The sequence below is a fragment of the Scyliorhinus torazame genome, chromosome 7, assembly GCF_047496885.1.
Source record: "Scyliorhinus torazame isolate Kashiwa2021f chromosome 7, sScyTor2.1, whole genome shotgun sequence".
Classification (NCBI taxonomy): domain Eukaryota; kingdom Metazoa; phylum Chordata; class Chondrichthyes; order Carcharhiniformes; family Scyliorhinidae; genus Scyliorhinus; species Scyliorhinus torazame.
In genome coordinates, this window is record NC_092713.1 from 99,106,007 (window position 1) to 99,126,843 (window position 20,837).

The window sequence follows — 20,837 nt, forward strand, 5'->3', positions numbered from 1 at the left end:
CGATGCTCCTCTCCCCCTCGGACCCCCCCCCTCCATTTCCTGGACTCCGTTAATGCCATGGCCAAAGGCTCAATTGCTAATGCAAACAGCAGGGGGGACAGGGGGCACCCCTGCCTCATTCCTCGATACAGCCGAAAATACTCCGACCTCCGCCGATTCGTAACCACACTCGCCACCGGGGCTCTATATCGGAGCTTGACCCAACTGATAAACCCCTCCCCAAATCCAAACCTCTGCAACACTTCCCAGAGATACTCCCACTCCACTCGGTTAAAGGCCTTCACCGCATCCATAGCTGCCACTATCTCCGCCTCTCTCTCCACCGATGGCATCATAATTACGTTTAGGAGCCTCCGCACATTGGTGTTTAGCTGCCTGCCCTTTACAAATCCCGTCTGGTCCTCGTGGATCACCACAGTCCTCAATCCTCATAGCCAGCACTTTTGCCAGCAACTTAGCATCCACATTAAGGAGCAAAATCGGCCTATACGACACACATTGCAGTGGGTCCTTGTCCCGCTTCAGGATCAGAGAGATCAGTGCCCCGGACATTGCCGGGGGCAGGGTCCCCCCCTCCCTTGCCTCATTGAAAGTCCTCACTAGCAACGGGGCTAACAGGTCCGCATACTTCCTGTAAAACTCAACCGGGAACCCATCTGGCCCCGGGGCCTTCCCCGCCTGCATGCTCCCCAGTCCTTTAATCAGCTCCTCCAACCCAATTGGCGCCCCCAAACCAGCCACCTCCTGCTCCTCCACCTTCGGGAACCTCAGTTGATCCAGAAATCGTCGCATCCCCTCTTCCCCCGCTGGGGGCTGAGATCTGTACAGCTCCTCATAAAAGGCCTTAAATGCCTCATTTACTTTCACCGCTGATGCACTAAGTGTCAAGAACCACAAAGACATGTGAGACTTTAACTAAGGCTTTAATATACTACATGGGAGGCTTACCCGACACAGACGACCCCAGACAGGATGGGGCCGGTCCCAGAAGTGGGTTCTTATACTTAACTCCCGGGGGAGTGGCTAAGGCGGAGCTCTCCGTGGCCAGGTCGGGTTACCTACCGGTGACCGAACCTCTGCAGAGCTACAGTACAATACACAGTATTACAGGGCCACGTTACACACAACTATTATATACTATGTACAATGGTAGGGAAGTACAGTGGTGTATTACCACAACCGCACTCCGCACCGTAGTTCCCCTGCCATCCTTGACCCCACCTATCTCCCTCGCTGCCATCCTCTTACGGAGCTGATGTGCCAACATCCGGCTCGCCTTCTCCCCATACTCGTACGTCGCCCCCTGTGTTTTCCTCCACTGTGCCTCTGCCTTCCCTATGGTCAACAGGTCGAATTCCGTCTGGAGACTTCGCCGCTCCCTAAGTAGTCCCTCTTCAGGGGCCTCTGCTTATCTCCTGTCCATCCTTAGGATCTCCCCCACTAACCTCTCCCTTTCTCTGCCCTCTCGCTTCTCCCTGTGAGCCCTGATGGAGATTAACTCTCCCCTGACCACCGCCTTCAGCGCCTCCCATACTACCCCCACCTGTACCTCCCCGTTGTCGTTGGCCTCCAAATACCTTTCAATGCACCCCCGTACCCTCCCGCACACCTCCTCATCCGCCAGTAATCCCACATCCAGATGCCACAGCGGGCGTTGGTCCCTCTCCTCTCCCAACTCCAGCTCCACCCAGTGCGGGGCGTGGTCTGAGATGGCTTTGGCCGAGTACTCCGTTCCCTCCACTTTCGGGATCAGCGCCCTGCTCAAAACAAAAAAATCTATCCGGGAGTAGGCTTTGGGAAAAAAAAGAAAATTCCCTGGCCAGGGGCCTAGCAAATCTCCACGGATCTACTCCCCCCATCTGGTCCATAAACCCCCCTAAGCACCTTGGCCGCAGCCGGCTTCTTCCCCGTCCTAGATCTGGAACGATCTAATGCTGGGTCCACCACCGTGTTGAAATCCCCCCCCCATTATCAAGCTTCCTACCTCCAGGTCCAGAATGCGCCCCAACATACGCTTCATAAATCCAGCATCATCCCAGTTCGGGGTGTACACGTTTACCAGTACCACCCACGGCCCCAGCAGCCAACCGCACACCATCACGTATCGACCTCCATTGTCCACTACAATATTCTTGGCCTCAAACGACACCCACTTACCCACCAGTATTGCCACCCCTCTGTTCTTCGCATCCAGCCCCGAATGGAATACCTGTCCTACCCATCCCTTTCTTAACCTGACCTGGTCTGCCACCTTCAAATGTGTCTCCTGAAGCATGACCACGTCTGCCTTCAGTCCCTTTAGGTGCGCGAACACTCGGGCCCTCTTAACCGGCCCATTCAGGCCCCTCACATTCCAAGTTATCAGCCGGATTGGGGGACTTCCCACCCCCCCCACCCCCTGCCGACTAGCCATCTCCTTTTCTAGGCCAGTCCCCTGCCTGCACTTCCCGCACCCTCCAGTCCCCCGGACGGGGGACCCCTGCCCCGACCACCTCTTCCGTTTCCAGTTCCCCCTTGGCCAATGCAGCAGCAACCCTATTTCCCCCCCCCCTCCCCCCCTCCCCCCGCTAGATCCATATCTAGCCCTTTTGCTCCCCCCATAACACTCCCGTAAGTCAGCTGACACCTGCTGACCCCGGCCTCCCCCGCCATCCCATTGACCCCCCCCACCCGTGTGGGAATCCCCCCTCCTCCTCCTCCCCAGCAATCAGTGTGCGCTCCTCCATCGCCCCCCTCCGTCCTTCCCTAGCGCGGGAAAAGGCCCGCACTTTCCTGAGCCAGCCCCGTCCCCTCTGGCGCAGCTCCTGTTGCGGCCTTATCCCAATTCCCCCATCCCCGGGCCTCCCCTCCCTCCAGCACCGGCGCCCACATTCTCTCACAATCTCCTCATCAGATCTCTTCCCCCATCCCCATCCATCACCCAACCCGTGGAAAATTCCTAACACATAGTTAAAACCCTGTATACAACCGATATCCCCCCCACAACCACAGACCCTCAGTTTGAGTCCAACCTTTCAGTTTGTATAAAGGTCCAAGCCTCCTCAGGCGTTTCAAAGTAGTGGTGTCGATCCTGAAATGTGACCCACAATCGCGCTGGCTGCAGCATTCCGAATCTCACCCTCTTCCTATGTAGTACTGCCTTGGCCCGATTAAAACCAGCTCTCTTCTTTGCCACCTCCGTACTCCAGTCCTGATAGATTTGGATCTCCGCATTCTCCCACCTGCTGATCTGCTCTTTCTTGGCCCATCTCAAGACACACTCTCTGTCCACGAAACGATGAAACCTCACCACTATCGCCCTTGGCGGCTCGTTGTCCTTGGGTCTCCTCGCCAGGACCCGATGAGCCCCATCTAGCTCCAGGGGACTCGGAGAGGCCTCCGCACCCATCAGCGAATTGAGCATCGTGCTCACATATGCCCGGCATCAGCCCCCTCCACCCCTTCAGGGCGACCCAGAATCTGAAGATTCTTCCTCCTCGACTTGTTCTCCAGGTCCTCGAATCTTTCTGCCCACCTCTTGTGCAGCGCCTCATGCACCTCCATCTTCACCGCCAGGCCCAAGATCTCGTCCTCGTTCTCTGCGGCTTTTTCCTGCACCTCCCGGATCTCCGCCCCGTGGGCCTTCTGGGCCTCCTTTAGCCCCTCGATCACTGTCAGCAGTGGTGCCAGCACCTCTTTCTTAAGCTCCTCCACGCAGCGCCTGAGAAACTCCTGCTGCTCCGGCCCCCATGCCGCTCGATCTCCGCCCTCCGCCATCTTGTTTTTTCTCCCTCGCTTCTTTCGCTGCTCCAAAACCGCTTTTTTGACCGCTCCACTTCTGGTCCACTCCATATACTATGGAGGGGGGACCTTGCTCTCACCTTCCCACATGGGAAGTCGTCGTAAAAGTTCCGTTGGGGCTCCTCTGGAGAGCCCAAAATTCCGTTTTAGCGGGAGCCGCCGAAATGTGCGGCTTAGCTCCGCATCGCCGCAACCGGAAGTCCGGCAGCATCTATGTTAATGTTTCAAGTTTATATGATTCTTTTACAGAGTTCTGTAGAAGAGTTGTAATGGATGTGAAACATTAACTCTGTTTCTCTCCCCACAGATGCTGCCAGACCTGCTGGTTTACCCAGAATTTTCTGTTTTTATTTCAGATTTCCAGCATATGCAGTATTTTGCTTTTATTTACCACAACTCGTAATTTTCTACTCCTAACCAATTTTTCTTTAATCCACCTGACACTGACTCATCTATTTCATGAACCTCAATTTTGTTAACTAAAGATTTTGTGTGATATTTTGTCAAATGCATTTTTAAAACCAGACAGTCCCTCTATCAAACTTCTGGATTACTTAATTTAATCAAAGATTCAATTAGATTAGTTAAGTGCAATCTGCCTTTTAACTCAACTTCTCCTTAACTCAAACCTCTTCTTGATTATTGTTTTTAAAACCTCATGTTAAACTGATCGGTTAATTGGAATGCCCTTTCTGATCTAGGAAAGATTGGAAGATTATGGCAAGCCCTCCTTAACCTTAATCCAACGTCCTTTGCAAGCTATCCACACCAGGTAATTTATCCACTCTTAAGCGTAGCCAGCCTTTCCAGTACATCCTGCCTTTCAATTTTCACTCCATCCATTAACTCTTCAATCTCTGAATCTCCCTATATTTTGTCTGCAATCTCTTCCTAAGTAAACAGCGATTCAAAGTACTCATTACATGTTCCAGCCTTCCCCTGCACCTCTAAGCATTTATCACCTTTTTGATTGGGCAGCACGGTAGCACGGTGAATAGCATTGTGGCTTCACAGCTCCAGGGTCCCAGGTTCGATTCCCTGTTGGGTCACTGTCTGTGTGGAGTTTGCACGTTATCCCCGTGTCTGCATGGGTTTCCTCCAGGTGCTCCGGTTTCCTCCCACAGTCCAAAGATGTGCAGGTTAGGTCGTTTGGCCATACTAAATTGCCCTTAGTGTCCAAAAAAAAAGGTTAGGAGGGATTATTGGGTTACTGGGATAGGGTGGAAGTGAGGGCTTAAGTGGGTTGGCGCAGACTCGATGGGCCGAATGGCCTCCTCCTGCACTGTATGTTCTATGACTCTAAGAGGATTGACCCTGCCTCTTATCTCCTGCATACTATTTACATGCCAATAGAAGAATTTTAATTTCCCTTTTATGTTAACTGTTATTCCACTCTCCATATTCTCTTCTTATCAGTCTTATTTTATTCTTCACTTCCCTTTTATTTGACCTGATTCTTGCTTGAAGAATTCATCTGACGTACATCATTCACTACTTTTTTTTGTTTTATCATATCCTTTATCTTGTTGCAATCCCAGCAGATACTAGACAAGTTAGATCCCAGAGTGAAACATGGCTTGATATATCTTAACCTTTTTAGACCATGGAGGAAAGTTACTGAACAAAATCACAGGAGTCTGCTAATGAACATTTAGTACAAAGAATGAAATATTTATTAAACAATAAAAGCTAACTATAATTACACCAGACAAAAGGGTTGGAAACATCTCAATACAAAACACAAGAAGACGCTTCAAATTCACACCACTCCTTTACCACAGCATTATCTTTACAGATACATAAACCAGTGAAGAGTTACCAATAGCTTGACACAAAGGTTTCTTGCTTGGGAAGAGTTACCAATAGTTTGACACAAAGGTTTCTCGCTTGGGAAGAGTTACCAATAGCTTGACACAAAGGTTTCTCGCTTGGGAAGAGTTACCAATAGCTTGACACAAAGGTTTCTCGCTTGGGAAGAGTTACCAATAGCTTGACACAAAGGTTTCTCGCTTGGGAAGAGTTACCAATAGTTTGACACAAAGGCTTCGTACTTGGACTGGCACAGTTGTTAACAACTTTCTTCTGGCAGATTATGAGCAATCACTTCACACTTATCACCCAACTCATATCTCTCCCCAAGACATAGAATCACAGAATTGTTATGACACAGAATGATTTTGGCAGCACGGTAGCACAAGTGGCTAGCACTGTGGCTTCACAGCGACAGGGTCCCAGGTCGATTCCTTGCTGGGTCACTATCTGTGCGGAGTCTGCACGTTCTCCCCGTGTCTGCGTGGGTTTTCTCCGGGTGCAGTTTTCTCCCACAGTCCAAAGACGTGCAGGTTAGGTGGATTGGCCATGATAAATTGCCCTTTGTGACCAAAATGGTTAGGTGGGGTTATTGGGTTCCGGGGATAGGGTGGAAGTGAGGGCTTAAGTGGGTCGGTGCAGACTCGATGGGCCGAATGGCCTCCATCTGCACTGTATGTTCTATGTTCTAAGGAGGCCATTTGCACCACTGTGTCTGCACTGGTTCTAAACAAACGAGTGTAATTCCCCTGCCTTTACCTCATACCCCTGCATATTGTTTCTTTACAAATAATCATTTGATGCCCTCTTGAATGCCTCAATTGAACTCGCTTCCACAACTCTTCCAGGCAGTGCATTCCAGACCTGAACCACTTGTTGTGTGCAGAAGATTTTTCTCACATTACATTTGCTACATTTGCAAATCAGTTTAAATGTGTGCCCTCCTGTTCTTGCTTCTTTTACAAGCCGGAATAATAGTTCCCTATCTACTCTGTTCAACTCCCTCATGTTTTTGAATATTTTCATCAAATCTTCTCTTAGTCTCCTTCCCTCCAAGGAGAACAGTCCCAACCTCCTCAATCTACCACCTTAACTGTAGTTTCTCATGCCTGGAACCATTCTTGTAAACCTGCACTCCCTCCAGTGAATTCACATCCTTCCTATAGTGTTGCACCCATTCCCCAATAGGCACAAATCCCATTCTGGTCGCTAACTCTTGAGAGGGCCATAATGGGATTTTCTGCGGCAAGATCTCAGTTTGAGATTTTTCCCCCTCCACTGCGGTGACATAATGGATGTGAACCTGATGACCATGAAATTGACTACATTGAAATACTATTACAGGGCTGAAGACTATTGCTTCCAGGAGCATTGAATCCTGCCCCCCCACTCCCCCCCCCCCCCATCCCAACATGGCATCATGCCAGTGGGAATCACTATTGGTTTTGATACAACACCCTGGGCGAGTGCGCAGTCAATTCCAGTGCCACTCATCCCAGAATCATATCATAAGTGAATTAACCAACAATTCTTATAAAAATCATCATTGGCTGCCCAATAATTACAGTCGCCAGGTTTATAAGGAAAAACACAATGGGCAGGATTCTCCCGTACCCGGCGGGGCGGGGGGGGTCCCGGCGGGACGGAGTGTCGTGAACCACTCCGGCGTTGGGCCCCCCAAAGGTGCGGAATCCTCAGCACCTTTAGGGTCTAGACCCGCCCTGGAGTGGTTGGCGCCCCTCCGGCTGGCGTGGAAGGCCTTTGGCGCCGCGCTAGCCGGGCCCGAAGGGACTCCATCGGCCGGCGCGGGTCCGCGCATGCACAGGAGCGTCAGCGGCTGCTGATGCCATCTCCGCGCATGCGCAGTGGGGGGGGTCACCTACGCGTCGGCCAAGGCGGAGGCTGACATGGACGATGCAGAGGAATAGAGTGCCCCCATGGCACAGGCCCGCCCGAGGATCGGTGGGCCCCGATCGCGGGCCATGCCACCGGGGGGGCACCCCCCCAGGGCCAGATCGCCCCACGCCACCCCCAGGACCCCGGAGCCCGCCCACTTCGCTAGGTCCCGCCGGTAAGGGACCTAATCCAATTTACATCGACGGGACAGGCATAGAACCAGTGGGACCTCGGTCCATTGCGAGCTGGAGAATCGCCGGGGGGGCCCGCCGACCAGTATGGCGCGATTCCTGCCCCCGCTAAATCTCCGTTGCAGGAGAATTCGGCGGCCGGCGGGGGCGGGATTCACGCCACCCCCCCCGGCGATTCTCCGACCGGGCGGGGGATCGGAGAATCCCGGCCAATTTCTTTTTATTTATAACAAAACTGTAATGAAATATGTAACAAATACAGTTGTTTAAATATTAATAAACACCTTACTCCCATTTTAACTTGCTTGCCGACCCTCTACACACACACACAAGACAGCCAAACACAAAGGGGTGGAAAAGGAGAAAAAACGTAACTGAAAGAGAAAAGAGTCTTTGCTTCAGATGATTGTTCCCAGCATGCTTTCTTCACGTCGGCATGTGGATTACAGTCTTTGCTTTCGAGCCTGGGTGCGATTCTCCATTTCTTGATGCCGATTTCGTAATCGATGATCGGGTGCAGCATCCATTTATGCGACGGAATCGGGGGCGGAGCCGGTTTATGCTTGTTTTGCATGCTCCTTCCCTTCTGAAACAGTATCATCGCAGCGCGTACCGCGCGCCCTTGGGACGGCCTCGGTTCATCGCCTGAAGGCTCTCCTCCGATGCTCCGCACGCGATGGGCCGAGTTCACGACGGCTCGGGGGACGAGTGGTCGCAGTGGTGTGGGAACCCAGCGTGGTGGATACGGATTATGTCCAGCGCTGTGACGGTTGGGTGGGAGTCGTGCTGCTGGCCGGGTGTGGGGGGTGGGGGCTTCTGCAAAGGCTGGGGGGACTGGTGGGGGGTAGCCATGGAGTGGCGAGGGGTTGTGCGGGGGTGCACTATCTGGCAGGTCGGGTCCGCACACGGCCAGCGTGACCACTGCATGTCTCCAGCCATTTATTTCATGGAGGCTGGGCATTTTTCGTGGCGCAGCCACTAGCCCCTCACCGGCCGGAGGGTCAGTGAGGGGGCGGCACCAATTTTTCCCATGTAAAATGTCACGGATCCTCTACACTTAGCCTCAAAATCGGAGAATCTGGCCCCTGTTTCATCAAACCTTTCTTTCAGTTCATGGCCTGCCTTCAGGCCCTGTTTCATCAAACTAGGTCTTCAGCTCAAGGTTCACATTTTCAGCCCTCTATCATCTGCAGAGTGATTTGGTCGGTTCCATCTTTGTCTTTCAGGAGAGAGAGATGGCCGATTGTGGATTCTGCCTTTCATAGATTCATCCAGGCTCTCTGTCAGTTCAGAAACACAGCCTTTCTGGGTGAAAATGGAGAGGTTCCTGTCTCCCTCTCCCTGCCAGAATCCAAACTGAAATCAAACTCAAGCCTTGGGACTCTGAAAAATATTCCAGTGGGATCAGATCCAATCACAACCTGTTACCAGGCAGAGCACAGCCTTTTGGACCAACATGACCACCAGCCAAATCAATTAAACTGAGTTCAGCCAATCTCTGTCTTTGGTGCCAGTCAGTCTACAGCTGCAGTTTGAACAAGCACAGTGACCACTCCTGGCGCTGAGATGCTCTGTTTGAATTAGAGATGCAGGCTGCCTTAAAGACACAGGCCCATAAATCTTCCATGGATCAGAAACAGTAAAATAAAAGGGAAGGGAAATAAGGGAATAAGCAGAAAGGACCATTACATATTGCAAAAAGGGAAATCAGTCATGATGACCACGCCGGGTGTGCGGAGGTGAGTATAGTCCCTTGGTGGCAGGGACATGACTGGGCAGTGTCCTGGCCAACCTGGCAGTGCCAGAGGGTGGGGTCTCTAGGGAGGGGGTGTTCCCATTATGTGTGTCGGGGGTGCCCAATGCTGGCAAAGATAAAGGGGGTTCACACTGATGCTGCGTGGTGTGGACGTGGTGACCCGACCAATGGGTTTTGGAGAGGGGGGCGGGGGTGAGGTGGGGGGGACTCTGGCACTCTGCGTTGGAGTATTGGGGGTGTTCCTCTGTCTGCCGGTGGTACCAGGTCTGGAAAGGGGGTGCCTTTATCTTCACTTTTAGATTGGGGGTGCCCTTTCCAGAATCCGGGCTTTGTGTACGCCACTACCCCCAAATCAACGCTGGCTGTGTAATCCTCACCGGCACTCTAAACTCACTGTTTCCGCAACTGTTTAGCACAGGGCTAAATCGCTGGCTTTGAAAGCAGACCAAGGCAGGCCAGCAGTGTGGTTCAATTCCCGTACCAGCCTCCCCGAACAGGCGCCGGAATGTGGTGACTAGGGGCTTTTCACAGTAACTTCATTTGAAGCCTACTTGTGACAAGAAGCGATTTTCATTTCATTTCAGAGCAAACATACGTGTTTCTAAACACCCCCCGCCGGGTCAGAGAATCGGCGGGGGCTGGTGTGAATCCCGCCTCCGCCGGTTACCGAATTCTCGGGCGCCGCGCCGGTTGGCGGGTACCCCCCCCGTGATTATCCGGCCCGTGATGGACCGAAGTCCCGCTGCTGGAATGCCTGTCCTGCCGGTGAGAATCAAACCACCTCTCTTCCCGGCGTGCCTAGGCGGCGCGGGCGGGCTCCGCGGTCCTGGGAGGGGGGGGGTGCGGGGCGATCTGGCCCCGGGGGGTGCCCCCACGGTGGCCTGGCCCGCGATCGGGGCCCACCAATCCGCGGGCGGGCCTGTGCCGTGGGGGCACTCTTTTCCCTCCGCCTCGGCCAGTCTTCACCATGGCCGACGCTTAAGAGACCCCCCCCACTGCGCATGCGCGGGGATGACGTCAGCAGCCGCTGACGCTCCCGCGCATGGCGGACTTCCGCCGACCGGCGGAGTCCTTTCGGCTCTGGCTGGCGTGGCGCCAAAGGCCTTTCCCGCCGGTCAGCGGCACGCCAACCACTCCGGCGCGGGCCTAGCCCCTCAAGGTGAGGGCTTGGCCCCTAAAGGTGCGGAGAAATCCGCACTTTTGGGGCGGCCTGACGCCAGAGTGGTTCCCGCCACTCCATCCGCCAGGACCCCCCGTCCCGCCGGGTAGGGGAGAATCCCGGCCGTGGTCTTTTACGCCAGGAAAACTGGCGTTAAAAGGCCACAGATTCCCCGTTCTGCTGGGGGCTAGCAGGCAGCTGTCGTAGAGCTCGCAGCTCTAGCTGCCTCCAGTAGCTGCGCCGTGTTCCATGGCGGACTGTAGCCATCTAAGATGGCCACCTGCAAAGGACCATGGGAATTATGGCCTACCCAGGACTCAGACAGAGACACAGCCTATGTGTATCCAAAACACAGGTGACCAGACCTGATCGAAACCCCGGCTCATTTGCATTTTAATGGCCCATTTTCCCAGGACAATAGAACTGCAATCAAGCTACCGGTACAGCCACAGACTGATCGGCGCCACTCACCTTACTCAGAAAGCACAACTGCCAAGGTCAATGACCACTAAGGATCCGCCCAGCTACCAAGGCACCCGCCCCTTTATTGGCCGAAATCGAAGAGAGTGATCAGAGACCTGTCGAACTATTGGGTCCAAGGTTAAGGACCGCCCCAAAGAGTGTAAAATCCCAGAGGGATAAAAGAGAGCACGGCCACGTGTTCTGTCTCTTTTAGATCAGGTCTGTGCCAACCCAATTGCAGCAGGAACAGCCAGCTAAGTTCAATACCAACGATCGCTACCTGACGGATGAGCCCAGCAGAGACAGAGCCACTTACCTTGAACCAACCAAGTGAAATCCAGATAAAGGCCTTTATCCATTTGCACAGTGTCAGTCGCCCTGAAGTTAAGTATAGGACATAGTAACTGTTAGGTGTAGTTTAACTCGTAATAGATATTGTGTTTGTATGTTGAGATAACTCTTGTGTATGTAAATAAACCATCTTTTGAACTAACTAACTGGTTGTGTGGTTATTTGATCGATATAAGGGAAGGCTTGTGGTTCAGTAAGATAAATAGAAATATCCACAGTTTTGGCGACGCTGTTGGGACCAAAACAGAGCAACATTATTGGCGAACTCTGACGGGACTCGATTAGAAGTGACTTTGTCACTCCGAGAGGACCCACAAACTTTGAATCCAATTGCGAGGAAGAGAACGAACCACAAGTGCAAGTCCCATATCGTCCAAATAACCAAATTTCGGAAGTGTGTACTAACCCGCATGCGTACCTAACAGGAAGAATAAGGTAAGCACGTTAGAATTGTGTACAACTATCGAGGGATTGTGAGCCGGAAAATCGCTTAAGCCATACCCACTGTTCAAATCGCCGCCTTATTCCCCTGTCCCAAATTAAAAGTAAATAAAGAGATAAGAGAAGGAATGGCCACTAAAGCAATGGAAAGATTGATGAATCCACAGGGACCCGAGGTCGCAACGACCAACAGAGCTGAGCAATGCCCCATATGGGAGGGAGAGTTAAGGAAATACTTAAAGGGGAAAGGATGGCCCCTTTGGTCGAATTTTTGCGCTAATGATGAGTCAGGTCCAGGAAAGATAGGACAGACTTGGTGGGAGAACCTAAGTGAGGTCCACAAGAAAAATGTAGGGAAAGTCAGAAAGCCAATGGCAATAGTGTCCTGTTTGGCACAGTTGCGAGGCACAAAGGAGGTCGTGAAGATGCTCCGTAGGCAGTTAATTGAGAAGGAAGAAAAGAACGAGGGAAACAGTAACGAAAGCGAGAAGATAATTGAGCAACTCCGGGAACAGTTAGCAGCTAAGAACAAGGAAATGGCCGATGTAAAACGCGCACATCACTCTTGTCTAGTTCACCTTAGTAGCTTCCAGACCCAGTATGATAAAGCCTACCAAGATACACAGCGCGCAGTCTTGGTAAGAGAGGAAACAGAACAACAGGTCGCCCAGCTGACTAGCAAATGCACAGATTTAAAAGCAGCTTTGAGAGCGCTCCACAACTCGACTCAGGAACAGAGGCAGAGTACCGTTGACCATGCTAAATGCCGACAGAAGATAGAAAAGTTACAGTTGCTACTCTCAGTACAGAATGGCTTCAGGTACACTTTCGGGCAGGATTTAGATGAGGAAGATGCTCCCGATTGGCAAGAGTTAAACGAAAGCGCCTGAAGATTCGTAGAGGACGCGGGAAATCAAAATCGAGCCTCCCACGCCCCGAAAAGAAAAGCACCCGCACCACCGACTGCACAGGCAGCACATACCACCACTCTCAATTCGACCCCCATAAATCCAGTTACCACACAACGCAGGTCATCGGATCAGGAGGAGGCTGATATCATTTACACCACCCCACTATCCACAGCCCAATTGAGAGAAGCTTGCACGAAAATTATTCCATTCCAACCCACTGCAGACCCACAGAGCTTCTTTGAGGAGGTGCGCCAATAAAAAGTTATGTACAGCCTAGATGAGAGAGAGGAAGTCAAGCTAATAGTTATGAGCCTTAGCCAGTCTGTAAGGTCAGCTTTGCCAGAACGCCAAAATGTAGCAGGAGGAACCCTACAGGAAATGAAAACAGCCATATTAGATGTCATCGGGTATAACAAAGGAGATCCAGTGCGGGTTTAAATCACTGCAGGCAAAAGAAGGGAGAGCATCCGACCGCATTTGCTGGTCGCCTATGGATTCATTTTATGGTAGTCTACGGACAATTGAACCGCGCACACCTAAATGAGGAGGACACCACTAATTGGTCCCGCACCTTAGTCTCGCATGCCACAGAGGCAGGTCAAAAGGCTTGTGTAAACTACGACTCCGCAGACCACACAACAATGAGGTTTGGGTATTGAAACAACTTTCTAGAGCATGGGAACAAACCCTACACCGACAGACAGACCAGGATGATATAGAAGCAAACATGCACCCAGTTAGGACTAGCCAGGACCCAGCATGGATAAACGAGAGTAGACACGAGGGACAGCAACCCAGAGCACAGGCACCACGAGGTTGTTACAATTGTGGCCACGTAGGACATTCCGCCCGCAATTGCCGACAAAACCCCCCGAACCATTAACAATACCAACCACCAAACCCCCCACCTAGGGACAATGTTAGGCCCATGCATAATGTTAGCGCCCGTTCAGACGACTTAGTGTTTAATTCCACAGATTGACGGTGTTCAGACTCCCCAACTTGGGTCTGTGACACACGCTGGGACAAATCAGGCAGACCAGTAGTTACAGGCACAGTCTGGGGACATACAGTCGATTTTCATTGGGACACAGGAGGATCCCGCACCATTTTAAACTCCTCCTGTTTCAACAGGACAAATAGCCCACCACAGACACCAACACCCTGAATGGATTCACAACAACATGCAACAAGATATATCACAGCTCCCATACCCATCCACATAGGGAACATTAGCACCAAACACCCTGTCGTTTTAGTTGACTTATCCCAAGCCACAGAGCACATTTTAGGCATTGATTGTATGAGCTCCCATAACATTTTGTTTGACCCAGTAAACAAATGTGTCTGCCGAATGGCTAAAACAGCTAAGGCTCCCGCTACGCTCACAGTAGGGGATTATGAAAACAGGATTTGCTCAGTAGGGGAATATTGGTTTAATCTGCAAACAATTAGTGCAGACCAGACGATTAGAGAGGTCCTCATAAAACACAAAGCTTTGTTCGCACAACACAAACACGATTGTGGGAAGATCCCAGGTACAATAAAGGTTTCAGGTCCCGATCCAAAGCCGCAAAAGCAATACGATTTCCCACAGCAAGCTGAAGGTGAGATTTCGAAGGTTATTAACAGTTTTGTGACCAAGGAGTTAGTCGACCTGTAGCTTCCACAAATAATGCTACAATTTGGCCCGTAAAAAAGCCCGATGGTTCATGGTGACTAACGATCGACTACTGAGAACTTAATAAGGTAACCCCTTTAGCAGCCCCCAGTGTAAAGGCAGACGCCTTAGCCAAAGCAGGATCACGCCATGGTCACTTCTGACAGCCACCCGAAAGCGAACTGATACACTCAGTCTAGGTTTCCCAGACCAATATTGAGGATCTATCTCAAGCCCAAAAAGCAGACACATCCCCAAACAGATTTTAGACAGCAACTTCCCAGCCCCCTATGATAAATGAAGGATGCACTGACTGTACAGGATGGCATAGTTTAAAAAAATTGAATTTATGTGGGCCCCACCCAGGACAGAAACCAGCTCATTTACCAATTTCATGACAGACACGGATATCAGGGGTTAGACAATACCATTGCCCATTTAAGACCTTTGTGTTGGTGGCCCGATTTAAAAAGCGATGTAACCCATTATGTCAAGAATTGCCTTTTCTGTGCTCAGAACAATCCCGAACTTTACTCAAAGAAAGGACAATTACATCACACCCGACCTGTTAATGGCCCTTGGACAAATTTGAAATTGATTACATTGGCCCCCTTCCCCCTTGCAGAAACGGTTTCAAGAACATGCTGGTTGTAATCGACACCTTTACTAAATGGGTAGAAGCATTTCCCTCACGGACAAACGCAGCAAAGGCCACCGCTAAGATTTTGACCCAACAGATATTCACACGCTGGGGTCTGCCCCGCAGCATTGAGTCAGACCAAGGTTCCCATTTCACCGGCAGAGTCATGCAAAATGTTTTCACAATTTTTGGGATCAGGCAGAAATTCCATATAGCATATCACCCCCAATCCAGTGGCATTGTCGAGAGAATGAATCGAACTTTAAAAGCGACCATTAGGAAGGTGGTGCAACAGAACAATACCACGTGGGACAAAGTCCTCCCATTTACTCTCATGTTTATTCGGAACACCGTTTCCAGTTCCACAGGTTTCACCCCCCACACTCTCATGACCAGACGGCCCATGAAGGGTATTGAATATTTATTAGGTCTCGATTTGGCAAGCCCAACAGTAACCGCCCTCACCCACGAAAAAGCAGTCCAACAGGTTACAGATAACATTAAAGCGGCACAGCTCGTGCAGCTGTCCGATTAGGCACCAGAAGGAAGCAGAGTAAAGCCTGCTTTGACAAAACCGTCCACCCCGTAGAGTACACAGTCGGCCAGCAAGTAATGGTTTCACTTTACAACCCCAGTTCTTTCCTCTCCCCCAAATTTGCAGGACCCTACTCCATTTCTGACAAAGTGAGCCCCTCCGTGTACAAGGTAACATACCCCAACGGTAAAACTGGTTGGTTCCACATCAACCAACTCAAAGTCTACGGATCACAATGTAGCCACTCCCACCACATCTCTCGGGCAATAGGAGACGATCACGCCCCGCCCATCAACAACCTGTCCGACCCCTACGCCAACCGTCCCCCAGCCATGCCAGCATTTATCCCTGGTCCACGCCCACAGACCCGAACTTGTCTCCGCCCACAGGTACAGACTTTCACCTTGAATTTGACTCCGACGACAGCGAAAGCCTCCCGGATTTGATTACTATCCCTGAACACTGGCACGATCTCTCTGCCCCCAGTTTCTCCATCCCCCCGGAAATACGACTTAGATATCTTTGACCCCCTAATGCTTTTACAACACTGTTTGGTACAGAACCCGGAGGTGTCCAGATGATGAGAAAGAGACACCGCCTAAGTATTAAGGTGTCCAAAGTTCTGATGGAGCCTGCCCGCCTTTTTCCTTATTTTTTCTACTACATGGTTGTAATTCATGTCGTCCGACACACGATTACTCTTCTGATTCGAGGGTACCGATACCCAATGACAGTTAAAGGCACACGTTTGTTGAGAAACAGATCACTGTTCTCCCCATCTTTATGACAAGTTTCCACATGACTACAAACTCTTACCGCCCACGCAGGTCACCCAGGTAGGGAGTAACGGGACTAATCCCCGCCCTATCTGAGGACCCCAAATGCATCAGGTCAGTTAAGCTCGGGTAGTGGAGTAACGGCACTAACCCCCGCCCTACCCGAGATTCCACCCATTCTTCTCCCGCAGCGGCCCACACGCACCTCATGTTCCCGTCACTTCATACGCCCTGGAGTGGTTCTCTACACTCTGCATTGCCTTTGGCAGGCCTTAATTTCATCTTCTCTACTCTCCCTTTGGCTATGGTATAAAGAATGCATTTTGCCACGTTCCGTACGCTCAGCCCTTCTTTCCTTTACCTCCCGCGATCCCCTGGTCATTCCCCACATGCTATTTACACATATAACACAATTGGTTGCTATACACGCTGCTACACGTGAACTACCTCTGAGCCCTGGGACAAAACTCTATAAAGCTGGTCGCCCTGAAATTCAGCTGGTTCAGATAAGCCTCAACCACCACTGGTTGCAAGTAAAGAAAAGACTGGTCGAAGAAATTGTCCGCCCACTTCCCGCATCGACCACAAGCTGCGAGAGTCTCTGTACTTTCAAAATTTGCATTTCTTGTCTCTCCAAAATGGTATTTCAAAATAAGAAATGAGGGAGTCACACATGGTGACAATCATAACGGGTAATTGGAGTAAGGAGAGAAAGACTAATAAAACGAGATTAACCAAAGATAATAACAGATACTATGCTTGCGCCTCCAGGATTACCGGGAAAACAGAAAACACAGGATGAAGCAAAGACTGCTGACATGCGTTTGGATCATCGCTGGACTTCTGCAACTGCGCGCGCAACAAACATTTGTAACAAACACTACACCAGTCCCGAACACTACCACACAACAGGCCACCACCAGCCCGGACACTACACCACACATAAAGACAGACATCGAAACCCCTACCTGGTGCGAAAACATTGCCAAATGCAACCCCCTTTCATACATAATAGAGGCCCTTCTAGTAATTGCGATAATCTGCAGTGTCATTCAGACACTCCGACTCCGTAAATGGTGAGCAAAAGCCTCCCGCTCCCCGATATATACAGTCCGATCCCCCTTCTTTGGAATTCAACAAAATTGAACACATGTAACAATCGCTGCTAAAAATAAAACATGTACCTCTTTAACTTTGACTATTGGGTCCAAGGTTAAGGACTCCCCCAAAGAGCGCAAAATCCCAGAGGGATAAAAAAGAGCACAGCCATGTGTTCTGTTTCTTTTAGATCAGGTCTGTGCCAACCCAATTGCAGCAGGAACAGCCAGCTAAGTTCAAGACCAACGATCGCTACCTGACGGATGAGCCCAGCAGAGACAGAGCCACTTTCTTCAAACCAGCCAAGTGAAATCCAGATAAAAGCCTTTCCATTTGCACAGTACTGGTCGCCCTGAAGTTAAGTATAGGTAATTGTAGCTGATAGGTGCAGTTTAACTCATAGTAGATATTTTGTTTGCATGTTGAGATAACTCTTGTGTATGTAAATAAACCATCTTTTGAACTAACTAATTGGTTGTGTGGTCATTTGATCGATATAAGGGAAGGCTTGTGGTTCAGTAAGATAAATAGAAATACCCACAGTATTGGTGACGCTGTTGGGACCGAAACAGAGCAACAGGACTCAGCCGGCGGACCTGGACCAACAAAATAGTGCCCCGCATCGGCCGCTCGCGTGACCCAGACAGCCCGCACACATTGCCCCCAGCCCCGAATGAAGACCCCCTGCCCGCCGATCGGCCCTCCTCGACTGTGGCGGCCCCGGCCTGAGTCCGCAGCCGCCATGCGAGGATCACGGACGATGGGACCATGTTAGAACCATGCTGTCGGGAATTCAGCCGGTCGGCAACGGAGCATCTCTGGGTGGGCCTCAGGCAATTGCCTGAAGCGGTGGATACTCGGCGCGGCGTAGTCCACGCGTACGCCGATTATCAGGTGGAGGAAAATTGTGAAACAGGTGGCAGTCCTGATTTTGTGCGCTAAAATGGATTCTCTGCTCCATCAGCGAATGTGGGGTGGGATTCTCAGAGTCTCCGCACCGGAATCGAGCTCAGCGCTGGGGCAGAGAATTGGCATCAACCTGCGATTGGGTCCGACGGCGCTCCGCGATTCTCCGGGCCATGGAGAATCACTGCCAATGGGGCACGCGTGGTCGACCGGGTGCTGGTCAGGGGCTAGTGAAAGAGGCCCCCGCGGCGATTCTCCGCCGACAACTGGCTGAGATCACGCCGGCATGTGTTTCTCATGGTCCCACCTGGCGGGAACATTGGCTGGCGGAAGCGGACACAGTCCACGGCTGCCCTGGTGGGGGGCGGGGGATCCTTCGCTGGGAGGCCCTCCAGGACGGCCAGTGTTCCAATCGGGGGCCACCAATCTGCGGGCGCGCGCATCTGGGCGGCCCTATGTTGTCGGTGCTGGTCCGTGGTGTGAGTCGGCCATGTCGCGTGGCCTGGCCGAGTGAGGCCACCGCCGTGCGCATGCGCAGAACCTCAACCGGAAGTGCAGGGCCCTTATCGGCAGCCGGAGCTGCGAGGGCTACTCCGGGGCCCTGCTAGCCCCCTTCAAAACGGAGAATCACCCTCCAGAGTGACTTGTGCCCGTTCTTTCCTGGGCGTGTGGGCACAGCCCCATTAGTGGAGAATCCCGCCCACGATTTTGGCGTCGGGGAGGGCGGAGAATCCAGCCCGTTCTCTTCCCTTTCTTTCTGGATTTCCAAATTTTCCCCTTCTCCTTCTAACTTTCCCCGTTCTAACCGCTCTTTTTCTTTGTCTTCTGTTTGGAAATCTATTTCAGGTTTCATTTTTTCTTTAATCAAATTCAAGCTTTTCTCTTCATCACTTTCCAGTTTAAGTGGTTTCCTTGTTATTGAATTTGAGCTGATTCAACTCGAGTGTTATTAGAATCATCCCTCTCCTCTTCAAGTTTCAACTATTGAGTTAACACTTGAATAATCTTTGTCTTTTGAGCCCTGATTTAAATATACTCCTAATTCCTCTGTCAAAGCCTTCAAATTAATATTTGTTAACTGTTGCAAGGCAGTAACAGACAGATTAGCTCTCTCCAGAAACATCTGAACATTTAATATAGCCATGTTGACTTTTTACTGAATATAGCAAAAGGGAATGTGAAATCTTGTTTATTTAAACCCCAGAAAATTCCAGAGAACCCAATCTGGAGCCTGTGAATTTGTATCCCACAATTTGTTATTACCCCATGAAGATTGCTAATTTTTAATAAGAGAAAAGGAACAGCACGGTGGTGTAATGGTACGCACCAACAGGTTTCATAAAGGGCAGGCAACTTTACAGTAACATCAGGAGACTATTAAACATGAGCATGATCCCATCGAAGGGGCAGGTATCAGAGGTGTTGGGCTCTATGGATGTGGAGAAGCTTTTGACCGGGTGAAGTGGCGGTACCTGTTTGAGATTCTGGGAAGGTTTGAGATTGGCCTTAAGTTTGTAGTGTGGGTGCTTCTGTTGTATGTGGCCCCGGTGGCGAGTGTACAGACAAATGAGATGAGTTCATGGCGTTTTGGGTAGCACAGGGGTACAAGGCAGAGGTATCCGCTGTCGCCGCTGTTGTTCGCGCTGGCGATAGAGCCCTTGACGATAGCACTTAGGGGGTCAGTAGAGTGGCAGGGGATTGTGAGAGGGAGTAGAAAGCACCGGGTGTTGCTTTATGCTGCTGTTCCTGTCGTACCCATTGGAGAGTATGAGGAGATTTATGGATATATTAGAGAGATTTGGGGCCTTCTCAGGTTATAAGTTGAATGTCGGAACGAGTGAGATGTTTCCTCGAGTTGAGGAGTCAATCTGGAGGCTTTGCCAGTTAGGGTAGCCAGGGACAGGTTCAGGTATCTATCACCTGGACCCGGAGAATTTTGCCCCATATGCGTGTGGTTTGCTGCCCTTTTGGAATGTTATTCCATTTTGGAATGGAGGGGGAGAGCAGGATTGTGGACATATATGGGTGGCTGGGGGAGTAGCGGGTGCACATGTAGTGAGGATCAGGGAGAAATAGGAGGAGAATTTGGGGGGCAGATAGGTTAGGGAGTGGGGAATGAGGCACAGCGTAGGGTGAATTCAACCTCCTCATGTGCGAGGATGAGTTTGATGCAGTTTAAGGTGGTACACATGGTGCATATGACTCGGGCGAGAATGGGTTGGTTCTTCCAGGGAGTGCCAGACGAGTGTGAGAGTGCGGACCAGCAAACCACACGCATATGGGGCGAAATTCTCCGACCTCCCCGCCGGGTCGGGGAATCGCCGGGGGCTGGCGTGAATCCCGCCCCCGCCGGTTGCCGAAGTCTCCGACACCAGAGATTCGGCGGGGGTGGGAATCGCGCCGCGCCGGTTGGCGGGCCCCCCCGCTCGATTCTCCGGCCCGGATGGGCCGAAGTCCCGCCGCTAA

General features: G+C 51.2%; 1 long non-coding RNA gene across 1 annotated transcript in view; it reads left to right on the forward strand.

Moving 5' to 3' along the window:
• Positions 1-17,932, forward strand: part of LOC140426405 (uncharacterized) — a 58,377-nt gene extending 40,445 nt beyond the window's left edge. The window contains exon 2 of the long non-coding RNA XR_011948198.1: positions 17,139-17,932. This is a non-coding gene — a long non-coding RNA (uncharacterized lncRNA). The remainder of the gene's footprint in view (positions 1-17,138) is intronic.
• Positions 17,933-20,837: the final 2,905 nt, after the last annotated feature.